The sequence below is a fragment of the Hylobates moloch genome, unplaced genomic scaffold (genome assembly GCF_009828535.3).
Source record: "Hylobates moloch isolate HMO894 unplaced genomic scaffold, HMol_V3 SCAFFOLD_9, whole genome shotgun sequence".
NCBI classification, from domain to species: Eukaryota; Metazoa; Chordata; class Mammalia; order Primates; family Hylobatidae; genus Hylobates; species Hylobates moloch.
Window position 1 is genome coordinate 74,464,429 of NW_026652284.1, and position 17,840 is coordinate 74,482,268.

The 17,840-nt window shown below is 35.3% G+C and overlaps 1 long non-coding RNA gene across 1 annotated transcript; it reads right to left on the reverse strand.

Moving 5' to 3' along the window:
* Positions 1-2,368: 2,368 nt before the first annotated feature.
* Positions 2,369-13,808, reverse strand: LOC131384295 (uncharacterized). The gene is made up of 3 exons (XR_009214994.1): positions 13,411-13,808; positions 5,404-5,521; positions 2,369-2,549 (listed from the first exon to the last, which is right to left on the reverse strand). It is a non-coding gene; the product is annotated as an uncharacterized LOC131384295 (long non-coding RNA).
* Positions 13,809-17,840: the final 4,032 nt, after the last annotated feature.

Below are 17,840 nucleotides of genomic sequence, written 5' to 3' on the forward strand. Positions count from 1 at the left end.
CGATATTCAGGGTTACCCATGCCCTATTAAAGCTGGTTTCTAGACATCCTTATTGTCTGGGAAGTATTCCCTTCTGTTAGCCGAATAACCATTGTTAATAAAACAGACCATTAATAAATCAGCCCTAGTCTTAATTGTTTGGGCAAGTCATGACTGACCAAGTCACTTCTCATACTTGTGACCCAAGGATTCAGTGCCAAGGTGAAAGAAATATTTCCTCTTCTTTGTGGCTTTAGAACCTGCATTAGTCCATTCTCACATTGCTATAAAGAATACCTGAGACTGGGTAGTTAATAAAGAAAGGAGGTTTCATTGGCTCACAGTACCACAGGCTGTACAGGAAGCATGATGCCAGCATCTGCTTCACTTCTGGAAACTTTCACTTACGGCAGAAGGTGAAAGGGAAGCAAGCATATCTTACATGGCCAGAGGAGGAGCAAGAGAAAGACGGGGGAGATGCCACACACTTTTAAACAACCAAATCTCACAAGAACTCACTATTGTGACAACAGCACCAAGGGGGATGGTGTTAAACCATGAGAAGTTGCCCCTATGATCTCCAATCACCTCCCACCAGGCCCCACCTCCAACACTGAGGATTACAATTGAGCATGAGATTTGGTGGGGACACAGATCCAAATCATATCAGAACCAAAGGCTTAGCCAACTGGAATATGAAGTGAACTACTGACAGAGACAAAATTTTACATATATTTTCAATACCAATTTAATTTTTTTAAATGAAATTTCAAATTGTTATTGCTTACAGGCCTTTATAACTCTTCAACACTTCATTAAGGCTCTTCTTAAGGACCTCCATGTCTCCCTCCCACCCAACCTTACATTGGTTTTTTATTCTTCCCAGACATTGCTCTTCTCCTCTGACATCTAGAATACTAAGCCATCTGGCCCACCTATCCAAAGCTACCCCATCGCCAAGGTCCAATTCACATCACACATCCTATGAAGCTCTCATTGATGTTTGCAGCACACAATGATTTCCCCTTTCTCTTCATATTTGTAATCGTTTCATGGACAGCCCCAGTCAATTTACGCTACTTTGTGCCACTCTCCAATGACACAGGGAAATCTTGGAAGAGTTTAATATCGTGAGCATATTTGCTTTGACTATTCCACCAAACCAACATTCAATACCATACTAGGTATTTATGAAGTTACATTCAATCACATATTGTAACTGTGACACTGAGGTTGCTAGTTTCTGTTGATTACAGGAACTGTGCTACCATGCCCAGAGGAAGCTTCATATGAGAAAAGCACAATGTTCCTATAAACAAAACATACCAGATTATTGGGTTATTAATCAAGCCTCCCTATGTATTATTAATAGCTACCATTTATTGAAATATCTAATTTTTTTAAAGTATAAGGATAATGTTATAATATTTATCATATTTATTTCAGATTGAATTAGAAATACAATGTTACAGGTTTACTGGAAATCCTCTTTATTCCTACACCCATTATTCTCCCTCTCTAGGCACTGGCAACTACTTATCACGAATTTGTGCATATCCTGTTGATGTTGTATTTTTTTGTTTTTGTTTTGTTCTGTTTTTTGAGACTGTTCTGTGTTAGTATCCCATGGATCTACATCTGTTGATTTTTTTCCCCAGTAGAATTATAAAACTTTGAGGGCTTATAATCATATTAATAATCATAATATATTAATAATAGCTACCACTTATGAAGTACTTACTGTGTGCCAGGTGTTATGTATAACATTTGAAATACTATTTAATTTCAGTTAATACTCACACAATCTGATGATTTAGGTAATATTTCCATTTTAAAAATGAGAAAACTGAGGCATGAAGGTTTAAATATCTTGCCTAGAGTCACACAGGTAGACAATGGCTAAGCCAAGAACAAAACCAGGTTACACAGGGCTTGAAACTTACAAAAGTTGGGGTAAGCAGGCTCTCTTAAAGAAAAAGATCTCAAGTATACAAGTATACATATACAAAATTAGGTAAGAAAGAATATTCAGAATGAGAATAGAAACAACTAATTACTTGAGCCTTAGATATATGCAAGTCCCTTTCTTCTAAGATGGCTTTGGACAATTCCCCTAAAATATTTACATAGAAAACACTCCCTGGTTGCCACCTGGCTTCCATCAAGAACATTATGTAACATGCAAATGAACCTGAAGCAGTATTAGCTCATGATAAGCCGGGCCCTGAGGCTGAAGCAGCATTAGCTCATGGTTAAGTTGGCCTCTGAGCAGAGATGGGATTTGGTCTTTTCCAAAGCCCAGATCTCAGGCACCTCTTCCCAAGGGCCTGGTACAGTGTTCAGCATGTATTAGGGAGCTGTGCCCCTGTATGCTGTCCACATTCTTCACTCTCTCTCATGCCATACAGTTAATTCTCTTATAATGTCTAATATACAGTTATCTTACTTGCATGTTTATTGTCTGTTTCTCTCAAACTCCATGAGATCAGGGACCTTGTCAACCTTTGTTCCTCACCGTATCCTCAACATTTAAACAGTGCCTACGCCTAATTCACAGTATCAGTGAAGATCTATTGAACAAATGAAATAAATGTTGGCTAAAGGAACACATTAAAATGCATTTGGTTTAAGATAGATCAAAACTTAGGAAATTCATAACAGAAAAAGCTTTAATAACAGAGTTTATAGTATTTGATTGTTTGTTTTGAGGCAGGGTCTTACTCTGTCCACCCAGGCTGGAATGCAGTGGCAGGATCATAGCTCACTGCAGCCTTCACCTCCTGGGCACACGTTATCCTCTCACCTCAGCCTCCTGCATAGCCAGGACTACACAGGCATGCCACCAGGCCCAGCTAATTTTTTTTTTTTTTTTAACTTTTGTAGAGATACATTCTCACTATGTTTCCCAGGCTGGTCTAAAACTCTTGGCCTCAAATGATCTTCCCACCTCAGCCTCCCAAAGTGCTGGGATTACAGGTGTGAGCCACCATGCCCAGCCAGAGTTTACAGTGTTAGAAACAATGAGTTCATGTAATCTTCTTTTTTTATTTATTTTTATTTTTTTATTTTTTGAGACAGAGTTTCCCTCTTGTTGCCCAGGCTAGAGTGCAATGATGCAATCTTGGCTCATGGCAACCTCCATCTACTGGATTCAAGTGATTCTCCTGCTTTAGCCTCCCAAGTAGCTGGATTACAGGCATGTGCCACCACGCCTGGCTAATTTTTTGTATTTAGTAGACATGGAATTTCACCAGTTGGTCAGGCTGGTCTCAAACTCCTGACCTCAGGTGATCCACCCACCTCGCCCTCCCAGTGTAGTCTTCTTAAAAGCAAATTTATATTTTTACAAACCATGCATTATATTTAGCTTGTTTTCTTATAAAAACGTTCAACATTTCAAACCCCCAGTGCAATGAATGAATAGTTCTTCAGCAAGTTATTAACTTTTGTTTATAGCAACCATAATAAGGCTGCAATCTAAAATAAAAATATTCAAGAATTATCTTTATTGGCATGGTAATCAAAAAGACATACCCCATGTGCTTTGGGAATCAACAGTCATCTAAAAAACAGTAACGTCTTTTTTCCAGTGGTAGTTTCTTTTTTATATTTATAGAAATGTAAATTTTGTCCCTTCATGGATTATTTATCTTAAGAAACCATTGGGAAATCAAAAAGGAGAAATGTTTGTTTCTAGGCTATGAATCATAGGAGAGAATTGTACTAAATCTGTTTTTTTTTTTTTTCACATTGGCCTACTTGAAAGACTGTTTCATTTTTTCCTCATTTTACATTTAATGAATGCGATCAAAATTCAAAATAGTACAGTTTTGTTTCCTAAAGTTGTATAATTATTTTTGAGGAAAAATATAGACTACATAAAGTTATTGCCTGAGATAAATATTTGAGGTTAAAATATCTTTTATTTTCAGTTCTTCTGTTGAGTATGGCAAAAAAAAAAAAAAAGTCCTCAAAATAACCATAGTTAATGTTTCATTTGGTAATGGTTTACTTCCCTGTTGACTTTCCAAGCATCCATCTTGGAAAGAAGAAACAAGCCTTTGTTTCTGTTTACTTTGGTTAACAAGATTTCAAAATCTTCATTCAGTCTTCTGTTGAGTTTAAGAGTATACTTGCAGCATCAATTTATTTATATTGCTATCAAATGTATGGGGTTAATAGAACTGGAACAATTGACTGGCCATCTGCAAAAAATGTTAGATACCTCATTGCTTACATCAAAAAAAAAATCCAGAAGAATCAGAAACTTAAATAGAAAAACAGAAACAACAAAAGTGAAAGCAGAAAATATGAGGGACTTCTACTTCTTGCAATAGTAGATTAGGTAATTCAACCAACTATCCTGTTTAGAACAAGGAAAGATATTTTAAAACATGTGCCTACCATATGTGATACAACTATTCCATTCCGAGGTATTTGCCCAAAAGAAATAAAACTGTATTTCCACACAAAGACTTTTACACAAATGTTCATAGAAATTTCATTTGTAAGAGCCCAAACTGGAAACAATCCAAATGCCCATCAACTGGTAAATGAATAAACAAATTGTGGGTATAGCTATACAACAGACTCAGTATTAAAAAGCAGGGAACTACTGATATATGCAACAACACAGATTAATCTTAATATAATTATTTTGAGGGAAAGAAGCCATACAAAAAAGAGTAAACACTGTATGCTTTCATTTATATAAAATTCTAGAAAATGCAAACTAGTTTATCATAACAGAAGGTAAATCAGTGGTTGGGTGGGGATGGAGACTTGTGATGGGGCAGAGGGTAGGGAAGGAAAGATGACCAAGGGACATGAGGACACTTTTGGGGGTGGTGGATATGTACATTATTTTGATTGTGGTAATGGTTTCATGGTTAAATACCTGTCAAAACTCATCAAATTGTACAATTTATATATGTACACTGTATGTGGACTACACTTTAATCATTGCCTCAGCAATATACACAATAATGACTTCAATCATACATCTCAACAAAAAAAGTCTACTTGAAAGTTTTAGAGAGCCTAAAAAGGCACTGAAGAATGACATAGCCAAGATCCAGGAGAAAAGGAATCCCAGAGAGGTGAACCTGGTATTTGGGGTCATTTCTCCCTTTGAGAAGCCCTTTAAATGTTTACCCTAAAAAGAAGAAATACTAAAAATGAATGGGGAAGGTGTCCAACTTAAAGGCTTCAGAAGAGAACAACAGAACAACCCCAAAGAGGTGTAAAGAATGAGAAAATAAAAATAAGAGGCCAGACACAGTAGCCTGTAATCCCAGCACTTTGGGAGGCCAAGTCAGGAGAATCACTTGAGGCCAGGAGGTCAAGACGAGCCTGGGCAACATAACAGGAATTCATTGCTACAAAGAAAATTTTTTTTAATTAGCCAGGAATGGTGGCACACACCTGTAGTCCCAGCTACTCAGGAGGCCAAGGTAGCAGTATCACTTGAGCCCGGGATTTTGGGCTTACAGGGAGCCATGATCACACCACTACACTCCAGCCTGGGTGATAGAGACCTTGTCTGGAAACAAACAAACAAGAACAAAAATTAATGAATCCGAAAACAAGAAATAACTAGCACAACCAACAAAATCAAATGTTGATTTTTTTTTAAAAGACTGATAAAATACATTCCAGTAAAATTTATCAAGATAAAAGAAGAAAAGTGAAAACAAATGTGCTAGGAATAAAAAAGGGGACATAACTACAGAGAAAATACATATATTAAAATCATAAGAAATAAACAACTTTATGCCAATATATTTTAAAATGACAATTTTAGAAAAATGTCACTTATAAGGAGAAGTTTTTTTAAAAAACATAATAAACCAATAACCATGAAAATGTTTGTGTTTAAAAATCCACCTCCTTGTACACACACACACACACACACAGGTGTGCACAGCATGCACACAGGTACCACAAATACCAAATCAAAAGGGTTTCATGGAAAAGTTCTAGCAAAAACTGAAGGAACAGAATCTCAATCTTATGTTCCAGAGCATTAAAAAAAAAAAAATCCATCAGTTTAATGAAGCTAATAGTTCATTTAATGAAACTAATGTTAACTGTTATACCAAAACTAAATGAGAGTATGTATAAGGAAGATTATAGGCCAATATCACTTATGAACATAAATGTGAAAGTCATAACTAAATAAAATGTTTCTTAAAATCTGAGTATATAAAAAATTCCTCTTGTCTAAACTGCATTTCTCTGAGAAATAGAAATTAGAACAGTATATTAGAAAAAATAATGTAATTTATCACATTAACAAAGCAAATAAAGTTATGCGATTCAACAGTTGGAGAAAATACATTTGATATAACTCAAAATCCATTCATAAATTTTTTAATTGTAGCAAAGTAATAATAGAAAGGAATGTCCTTAATCTGAGAATGGGAACCAGCCAAATTCCTAAAGCAAACATTTTATTTAATGGTAAATGTTCTACACATTCCCTTTAAAGTAGGAAAAGTAAAGGATGTTCATTATCACTGAGCAGTGCAGGAAAAAAAAAAAAAAAAAAAAAAAAAAAAAAAAAAAAAAAAAAAAAAAAAAAAAAAAAAAAAAAAAAAAAAACAAGAAAAAATTACATAAGAGTTTCAAATAAATAACAGAATTGTTATCATTAATAGATGATATGATTGTGAACACAGAAAATCTGGGAAAATTTACGGACAAACTCTCAGAGTTCAACAAGTTATTGGAATACAAGACCAATAGGCAAAAATCAATTATTTTTCCACACACCTGGAACAAACAAGTAGCAATAGTAAATTTTAATATCATGCTTTCACAAATGATAAATACTATATTGTACCGAGGACTAAATCTATAATTTATCTGCAAATTTTTTTGTGGAAAAAGTCACAAAACCTTGCTGAAGGACCGTATAGGAGAACTGAATAAATGGAGATGTATTGCTGTTCACAGATAAGAAGACTCAATATCGTTAAGAGATCAAGTCTCTCAAAGTAAATCTATAAAGGCAGTGTAAATCCACTCAAGCTACTTGTGCAACTTGACAAGCTGATTCTCAAATTCACATGCAAAAAAAAAGCAAAAAATAGCCAAAGGCTGTTGAAGAAGAACATATTTGGATATTAAGCTACAGTGATTTAATACAGCATAGTACTGGTGCAGGGATAGCCAAACATGTCAATGAGAGATAACAGAGCCCAGAAACTGAAGAATAATATAAAAAACTTGATAGTTGTCAGACACTGCACTAAATATCATGGGGAAAGACTCAACTAGCCAGTAAATTATATTGGAATAAGTGGTTATTCATAAGGGAAAAAGTAAAATTAGAATTCTATTAAACAGCATAAATGAAAATAAATTTCAGATAAAAATCAAAAGAGAAAAGTAAAACATTAAGTCTTTTAGACTAAAATATAGAAAAGTCTATTTATGACTTTAAGGTAGGGAAGAAAGTTTTAACCAAAACATAAATGAAAACCATAAGGAAAGGCCAAATTTTAAAACCCTGTACCAAAAGACACTGTTAAAAAATGAAAATACTAGTTACTTGAAAGAACATACTTGCCATGAAACTGATAAAAGATTAGTATTCAGAATATATTAAAAACATATACCAAAAAAATAAGAGCAGGAGAAAATCCAGTGTTTAAAGGGGATAATTCTCAGAGGAAAAAGTCTGAACAGTAAATAAAAATATGACTATATATTCAGTTGTGCTTATAGTTAAGAGAATGCAAAAAAAAATTAAGATACAATTTCACACTTATATAAATTGGCAAAAACCACTTTGGAGAGTAATTTTCCCATAAACATGGGCATACCGTATGGCCAAGCAATTCCACTTCTAGAGAAAGTTTTGCCCATGTGTACAGAGACCTGCATAAGAATAAATTTGGGAGGATTGTTTGTAAAAGCAAAAAAAATGTAAAACAACCTAAATGTCCATCAACAGAAGAAAAAAATGAATAAATTGTGGTTCATACAATTGAATAATGTTCAATAAATGTTCATACAATTGAATGAAAAATTAGAGCTACGGGCCAGGCGCGGTGGCTCATGCCTGTAATCCCAGCGCTTTGGGAGGCCGAGGCGGGCGGATCACAAGGTCAGGAGATTGAGATCATCCTGGCCAACATGGTACCCTGTCTCTACTAAAAACACAAAAATTAGCTGGGCATGGTGGCGCATGCCTGTGATCCCAGCTACTCAGGAGGCTGAGGCAGGAGAATCACTTGAACCAGGGAGTCGGAGGTTGCAGTGAGCCAAGATCATGCCACTGCACTCCAGCCTGGGCAACAGAGTAAGACAGCGAGACTCCATTTCAAAAAAAAAAAAAGAAAAGAAAAATTAGAGCTATAAGTGTCAGCATGGATACTTTAAAAAATATATGTAGTGTAGGAGCAGGTTGAAAGATTACAGAATTATAACACTTATATAAAGTTTTACAGCCTGCAAAACAATATTATAAAAACTTCATGGACAGAAACATATACAGTAATAGGATAAAAACATGCATGGGGGTGATAAATACCAATTTGGAACATTAACGATTCCTGGGTAGAGAAATGAAATCAGAGTGAGGTTCACCATATTTGTTAGCTTTTATTTCTTAATGAAAGAAGATATGAAACAAACATAAGATGTTATGATTGTGTAAAGTTGTGTGATAGGTACACAGGTAGTGCAGGGGAGGCAAAATTTTATCACAACTTGCAGGGTTTTCCTGCTGAGCCTGAGAATTAAATTAACATAAGACAGATCAACAGGAGAAAGCATTCAATTTTTAAGTTTAATTTTCTTTTATTTTGAGACAGGGTCTCACTCTGTTGCTCAGGCTGGAGTGCAGTAGCATGATCATGGCTTACTGCAGCCTCAGGCTTCCAAATTAGCATGCCACCCCCTGTCCCCAGGCCACCCAGTAGCTGGGACTACAGGCACATGCCACCATGCCCAGCTCAAATTTATTTAATATAAATTTTACATGGCACGGGAGCCTTCATGAAGAATAAATACTCAAAGATGCAGTTAGTTAGAGTTGAATGAACACATATACTGAACTGGACAAAAAATAGTAAATTATGAAACTGAGACAAGGCAAAGGGGCTTGGGTAGGGTAGTTAATTGGGTGGAGAAGCCCATCCTTGATGATAAGAATATTTTCCTTCTTATGTGGAGAGAACAACTTTCACATGGGAATTGTGTCTCCTCCATTAAAGAAACAGAAGGAAGGGCTGGGTGTGATGGTTCATGCCTGTAATCTCAACACTTTGGGAGCCCAAGGCGGGAGGATCCCTTGAGGCCAGGAGTTTGAGACCAGCATGGTCCACATAGCACAACCCCATCTCTACAAAAAATAAAAATAAAAAAATTCCAGCTACTTGGGAGGCTGAGGTTGGAGGGTCGCTTGATCCCAGGAATTTGAGGCTGCAGTGAGCTATGATCACACCACTGCACTCCAGCCTGGGTGACAGAGCAGACCCCTTCTCTAAAGAAAAGTTGAGTGGGGAAGGTCAGAGTGATCTTCTTACATCTGCTGTTTTTCATGTGCCTTTAGCTCAAAATGGTCAATGTACCAGGGCAACATATTTTGGGGTGGCAGGTCGTTAATTCCTTCAGTAGTTACTATGACATTGCACTATATACTTTTTTGTATGTTTAATGTATTTCATAATTTCAAAAAGAGAAAAATTTGCATAAACAGATACTGAATACTTGTCTGGCAATGAAGTAGTGTGGGGAAATAGACAATGACCCAAGTGATCAAGTCCTCAGTGAATGAGGATGTATGAACTAGGAAGAGTAGAGGGCAGCAACAAAGAGAGCTATCTGGCACCATCGTCTAATGGCATGTGCTTCACAGGGTCTGGATGGAAAAAGGAGTAGGCAGCCTGGTATCAACATTAAATTTAAACACCATTCTTTTCATTTACAGGAGAAGTTTCTGAAGCCCGGGAACCATCAAAAGTCTTTACATAGGCATAAATTAATCAACTTTGCTAGCTTGGGGCCCAAATAAAAAGATCTGTGTTGACAGTGATCTTTGCTCGTGGCCACAGGGCATGGCAGTGCTCCTAAAATTGTGGTTGATGGTGCAGCAGCCGGAGATTTCCAACCTGAGTCAGTGGTGAAGGAGCACATTGTGGCAATGCTGTGAGGAGAAAACTGGATTCCATTCTTCTGGGTTCATTCCAAGGGAGACACGGAAATCCTCTCAGAGGGAATGAACCTGAGCCAATCTGATTATCAGAACACTTGGGCTTTTCAGTAGAGGCAAGTGAAGCTCTGAGTCCCAGAAGGAGAGCTCATTTCCAGTGCAGCACCCCCTAAAAATATAAATTTGGTATTGGCTAGCAACATCTTTCCAGGACTTGTTTATATTTCTAGACTTCTGTGAATGTCATCCACACTATAAAGTATGTTCCAAACATCAGCTAAAATCACATTTTTTATTTAATGGAGGTAGAAGATACCAATGCTGACCTATACAGAAAATCCTGGAACACTTGACTTCTAAAAAGTAACTAAAAACAAACAAATCCTAAGACACAAGGTAACCTCATCAGCACTTGGAAGGAAAGTAGAAGTTTTAAGCCTTTTTGTAGTATTTTATGGGTCTGTACAGCTAGCAGGCCTACCAACAGCCAAAGAGACAATTATAGGGTAATTATAGGGTAAGACAATTACCCTAAGAATTATGGCATCTCAGGGTAAAAAGAAACTTACCTCACTGTACAGAAAAAACACTCATCAAAGATGTAATGACTCTCAGAATCAGTGATATTGTTTTACTCAAGATTTGGGAAAAATGTAGGCACAATATTAAGTCTAAAGATTATGTCAGCTCAAAGGATCAAACAAAACATTATAACATGGTTTCATCCACTACGATTTGGGAGAAAGGTTGATGTGGACCATTTTTAGACAATCTATAATTAAACAGCTGCAAACAAAGATTTCTTGATATAATTCAGAACACTTGGTGGGGCTGAGCTGTTAAAAAACGTACAAAGATTTATTGAAGCAGAAAGAAGAAAATTAAGGGGTCAGGGACAACAGTGCAGGACAGAGGGGGACTAGAGTAAGAAACTGTCCTAGCCAGGAAGAAACAACCATGCTTACTAGTAAAAATTAAAATTCAGTATGGAAAACAGAATCTAAGAAAATACACAAACACATAATGCCTTTTGGGGTGGTAAGATCATCTTTTCAAATGTACTCTTACTACATTTTTATTACCATTAAAATTGACTAAAATAGAGAATAAGAAGCCAAAAAACAATGTCAATGATTCTGTTAGCTTCACAGCTGAAATTCACTGCGCTCCAGCCTGGCAACAGAGTGAGACTCCGTCTCAAGAAAAGAAAAAAAAAAAGAGCCAAAGACCAAGAACAAGTACAAATTACAAGTCAAACAAGTAAGGCCTTCCACTCAGATATCAAGGCTTATTATAAAGTCATGCTAATTAAAAGAGTGTAGTCAGAGTTAGACTAACAAACCAATATTTTAAAAATACAAAATGTGGAACTTATCTGTCCAACTGTGGAACATTGAAATATGACAGAAATAGCATTGCATTCCAGTCTGGGGGAAGGGATACATTTATTCAGTAAATATTATTAGGGCAATTCATTATTCAAGCAGGAAAAAAATCCAGATTCCCATTTTATGTCACTTGGAAAAATAAATTCCAGGTAAATTAAAGAACTAAGTATGAAATATAAAACTTAAAAGTTTTCAAAGAAACTATAGAATAATCTCTTTGTGACTTCAGGGCAAGAAAAGATTTATTCAATAAATGAACAAATACATAAACAAAAAATCCCATACTCTAAAAATATACACAAACAAATTACTGTATTAAAATTTAAGACTTTTATACATAAAAAACAGACTCCTGGAAGAATATATATCTGTATTAGTATCCAAATATAAAATATTAAATTAATATTAAATAAATATTAACATTAAATATTAAAATTAACATAAAAAGTTTAAATTTATATATCAATCAGAAAGAAAAAACAACAAGGAAATGGGGAATGAACAGGCAATTCACAGAAAAGGAAATCCAAATGACAACTAACACAGGAAAATATACTTATCCTAATTGGTAATCAGGAAAATTCAAAAATAAGGTTTCCTTTCATACCCATCAGACTGGAAACTGCAAAGTCTCTCAGAGTGTTGGACTCATGTGGAGCAACAACAGTTCTCATATCTTTCTGGGATGCACCTACTTCACAGAGCAATTTGGCAACATTTGATAAAAATGAAGATGTACAGTCAATTCACTTCTGATATGTACTAGTATTTTCAGTGCAGCACTGTATTTAATAGCAGAAGAATAGGAAACAATCTAAATGTCCACCAACAAGAGAATGAATAAATGAATTGTGGTTTATTAACCCAGTTAAAATGAAAAAACTAGAGCTGGGCCGGGTGTAGTGGCTCACACCTGTAATCCCAGCACTTCAGGAGGCCAAGGCGGGTAGATCACGAGGTCAGGAGTTCGAGACCAGCCTAGCCAAGATGGCGAAACCCCGTCTCTACTAAAAATATAAAAATTAGCCAGGTGTGCTGGCAGGTGCCTGGAATCCCAGCTACTCGGGAGGCTGAGGAAGAGAATTACTTGAATCCAGGAGGCAGAGGTTGCAGTGAGCTGAGATCAGGACATTGCACTCCAGCCTAGGCAACAGACAGAGACTTCGTCTCAAAATAAAAGAAAAAAAAAAAGAACCAGAGCTACATATGTCAGCATGGGTAAATCCCTTTCACTGAGTGAAAAAGAGGTGGGAAGGAACATAGGGAAAGGAAAGACATTGGTCAGTGGATACAAAGTTATAGTTAGATAGGAGAAATAAGTTCTGGTATTCTATTGCATGGCAAGAGGACTATAGTTAATAACAATGTACATTTCAAAATAGCTACAAGAGAGGATTTTAAATGTTCTCACCACAAAGAAGTGATAAACATTTGAGGTAATGGATATGTGAACTACCCTGATTTGATCTTTCCATAATATATCAAAATATCACATTATACCCTACAAATATATATAATTATTATTTGTCAAATAAAAATTAATTTAAAAGACAATTTGCAAACATATATGTATTACTTATTTTTATAAACACATTTACTATGAAATTTAAAAATAAAAGCAAATAGTTATGGATAGTAATTATATGACATAAACGTGAAATAAAAGCATATGAACATTTATAAAGCTGTTAAACATTAAACCTCTGACAGTAATTGACTCAGAGAAGAAAAAAGGGTAATAGGACTGGAGATAAATACAGAGCAGGCTTCAACTCTATCTGTATCATTTTCTTTCTCTCCAAAAATCTATAACGAATATGGCAAAATGTTAACATTTGAAAGATATGAGTAGTGGGTATAATTTATTCAACAAATACTCACTAGAATGTGTCGGGCACTGTTCCAGGCTGGGGATACAGCAATGACGAGGACATCAAAGTCTCCAAGCACATAAAGCTCACATTGTATTGGGAAGATGGACCACATAAAAATAAAACAAATTTCTATGACAGATAGTAAGTGCTGTGAAGAAAAATAAAGCAAAAAAAAAAAAAAGAAGTCATTGAGGGGGAGGATTCTGGAAAAATGACAGAGTAGGGAACACCAGAAATTTGTCTCCCCACGTAGACAACAATTATACTGGCAGAATGTGTCTGGTTTAACCATAGCTGAGAGCTGTGTACGTGTTGCTGGAGCAGCTTACACACAGCTTGCTGGAGCCAGAATGGGCAAAACAAGCGTTGTTCTCCAAATACTGGGGATCTGTGTTCAGATTACTGATAGCTGCTTCTGATCACAGATGTGCAAAGGGCAGGTGACCATTGCTATTTCACCCCTTCTCATTGTTGCAAGCCCCTCTAGCTGAGGTGACTTTCAATGGATTTAAAAAGCCAGCACCGTTTTTTTCTCCTTTCTTCACTTTTCTTTTTTGTCTTCTTTTGGATCCAGACTTTAAAGACTATGACTTTGAAAAACAACTGCATCAGAAAAATGAAAAAGTGACCACACATGTCCAGGGAAAGGTACAAGCTCAGAAAAGACCTGAGAAAACCTTAAGTTTAATATTCAGGATGATCCTTGATAAGGAGACAACCTACCACAATACAAAAATAAATAAATCAACAATAACAGAAACAGCAAACCCTGGCAAAAGGAGTTTTCCAGAGAATCTGATTTCCAGAGTTACCATGTTATTAGATTCAAATGTCCAGTTTTCAACAAAAATATCAAAAGGAATACAAAGAAACAGGAAAGTTTAGCACATTAAAAGAAAAAAAAAATCAACAGAAACTGTTCCTGAAAAAGACCTGATGGAAGAGCTACTAGACAATGATTAAAACAATTGTCTTAAAGATGCTCAAAAAACTAAAGGAAGATGTGCAGAAAGTCAAAAAAATGATGATAAACAAAATGGAAATATCAGTAGAGATAGAAAACCTAAAAAGATACCAAAAAGAATTGCTGAAGCTGAAAAATACAATAACTGTAATTAAAAGTTCACTAAAGGGATTCAAAGGCAGATTTGAGCATGCAGAAAAAAGAATCAGTGAACTTGAAGATAGGACAATGGAAATTATCTAGTCTGAGAAACAGAAAGAAAAAAAAGGTTGAAGAAAAGTGAACAGAGCCTAAGGGACATGTTGGATACCATCAAGTGGATTAATATACACTTTGTCAGAATTAAACAAGAAGAAAGAGAAAAAGGGGCAAAGAGAATATTTGGAGAAATAATGGCTGAAAACTTCCCAAATTTGATAAAAGGTATGAATGTAAACATCCAGTAAGCTCAGCTAATTCCAAGAAAGATGATTTCAATACAGAGAGAATCTTGAAAGCAGCAAAAGTAACTCATCACATAAAATGGATTCTTAATAAGACTCTCAGCAGATTTCTCATCTGTGACTTTGGAGGCCAGAGGTAGTGGGCCAATATAGTCAAAGTGCTAAAAGAAAACAACCTGTTAATCAAGAATCCTATATCCAGCAAAATTGTCCTTTAAAAAAGTTAGAAATTATTAGGTTGGTGCAAAAGTAATTGCGGTTTTTGTTATTCTTCAAAAGAATTGTTATTCTTCAAAAAGAATAACAATTACTTTTAAAATGGCAAAAACCACAATTACTTTTGCACCAACCTAATAAGCTATTCCTAGATAAATAAAAGTTACGAGAGTTAGTTACTGCTAGATCTGCCATGCAAGCAATTACATAGTTCTATACAGTAAATCAAAGACATATGAAGAAATAAAGATCTCAACTAAGGTAAATACACAGGCTATTAGAAAACTAGCATTTTTGTAACAATGGTTTGTAACTTTTTTTCTGTATAATTTAAGAGACTAAAGCATTTAAAAGAATTATTAGTTTATGTTTTGGGGCACAAAATGTATAAGAATGTAATTTTGTAACGTCAACAACTGAAAGGGGCAAGAATGGAGCTATAAAGAAGCAGTTTTTATGTGTTATTGAAGTTAAACTAGTAAAAATTCAAAATAGTGTTATAACTTTAGTATGTTAAATGTAGTATGTTAATTGTAAAAAAAAAAGAGAGAAGACTCAAATTATAAAAATCAGAAATGTAACCACAAAGAAAATAGCTATAGATTATGCACAAAAGGACATTAGAAAGGAACTCAAAATTTTTACTACTAAAAAAACAAGTAATTACAAAAGAAGACAGCAATGACAGAAATGAGAGACAAAAATGCTACAGGAAAATTGAAAACAAGTAGCAAAATTACAGAAGTAATTAATAATAATTACTTTAAATGTAAATACATTAAACTCTCCAATCAAAATACAGATATTGGCAGAAAGGATCAAAACACATGCTCCAAATATACGCTATCTACAAGAGACTCACTTTCAATCCAAAGGCACAAATAAGTGGAAAGCAAAAGTGTGGAAAAAGACAGTTTATGCAAATAATTACCAAAGAGAGCAGAGGGGGCTATATTGATGTCAGGCAAAAGAGACTTTAAGTCAAAAAAGATTATGAGAGAGAAATATATACATGCATGTATATATTCAAAAAGCTTCAATACAATTATAAGCATTTACACACCTAATAACAGACCATCAAAATATGAAGCAAAAACTCATAGAATTAAAGGGAGAAATAGACAGTTCTACAATAATAGTTGGAACTTCAATATTCTACTTTTAATATTGAATAGAACAATCATGCAGAAGATAAGTAAGGAAATAGAGGACTTAGACAACGCAAAAAACCAACCAATCTATTGAATATATATATATATAATATATATATAAATACACACTGTATTCGTCAATTCTCACATTGCTATAAAGAATGACCTGAGACTGGGTAGTTTATAAAGAAAAGAGGTTTAATTGGTTCACAGTTTCACAGGCTATACAGGAAGCATGGCTGGGGAGGCCTCGGGGAACTTACAATCACGGCAGAAGGCAAAGGGGAAGCAGGCATGTCTTACATGGCTGGAGCAGGAGGAAGGGTGAAAGGGGAGGTGCTACCCACTTTTAAAAACAACCAGATGTCATAAGAACTCATTTACTCTCATGAGAACAGCAAAGGGGAAGTCAACACCATGATCCAATCACATCCCACCAGGCCCCTCCTCCAGCATTGGTGATTGCAATTCAACATGAGATTTGGGCGGGGAAATAAATCCAAACCATATCACACACACTATATATATGTTGTATTATATATAATATTATATTATCTATCAGATCAATAAACCAATAGATCTAACAGACATATGCAAAATATTCTATGTAACAACAGCATACGCATTCTTCTCAAGTGCACATAGGACATTTTCCAGAATAGACCATATATTTTAGGCCACAAATTAAGTCTCATAGTTAAAAAGATAGACATTATACAAAGTATCTACTGTGACTACAACGAGAAGTTAGAAATCAATAACATAAATTCATAAATTTGTGGAAATTAAACAACACACTCTTAAATCACCAATGGGTCAAAGAAGAAATAACAAGGGAAATTAGAAAATATTTACAGGAGAAAGAAAATTAAAAAACAATATACCAAAATTTATGGGATGCAATGACAGCAGTGCTAAGGGAGAAATTTATAGCTTTAAACACTTAACATTAAAAAACAAGAAACATCTCAAATCAACAACCTAACTTTACAAATTAAAGAACTAGAGGCCGGGTGCAGTGGCTCATGCCTGTAATCTCAGCACTTTCGAAGGCCGAGGCAGGTGGATCATGAGGTCAGGAGTTCAAGACCAGCCTGGCCAAGATGGTGAAACCCCATCTCTACTAAAAATACAAAAATTAGCTGGGCGCGGTGGCAGGCACCTGTAATCCCAGCTACTCAGGAGGCCGAGGCAGGAGAATCACTTGAACCTGGGAGGCAGAGGTTGCAGTGAGCCGAGATCATGCCACTGCACTCTAGCCTGGGCGATAGAGCAAGAGTCTGTCTCAAAAAATAAAAAAGAACAAACTAAACCCAAAGCTAGCAGAAGGAAGAAAATAATAAAGATCAAAGCAGAGATAAATAGAGAAGAGAAAAACAAAAGAGAAAAATCAATGAAACCAAAAGTTGGTTCTTCAAAAAGATGAACAAAAATGACAATCTTTAGCCAAATGGACTAAGAAAAAAAAAGGGAGAAGACTCAAATTATAAAAATCAGAAATGTAAGTAAGGACATTACTACTGATTCTATAGAAATTTTAAAAGACTGAAAGAGAATACCATGAACAATTGTACACCAATAAATTGAATAACCTATATGAAATGGACAAACTCCTAGAAACACAAAACACACCAAGACTAAATCATGAATAAATAGAAAATCT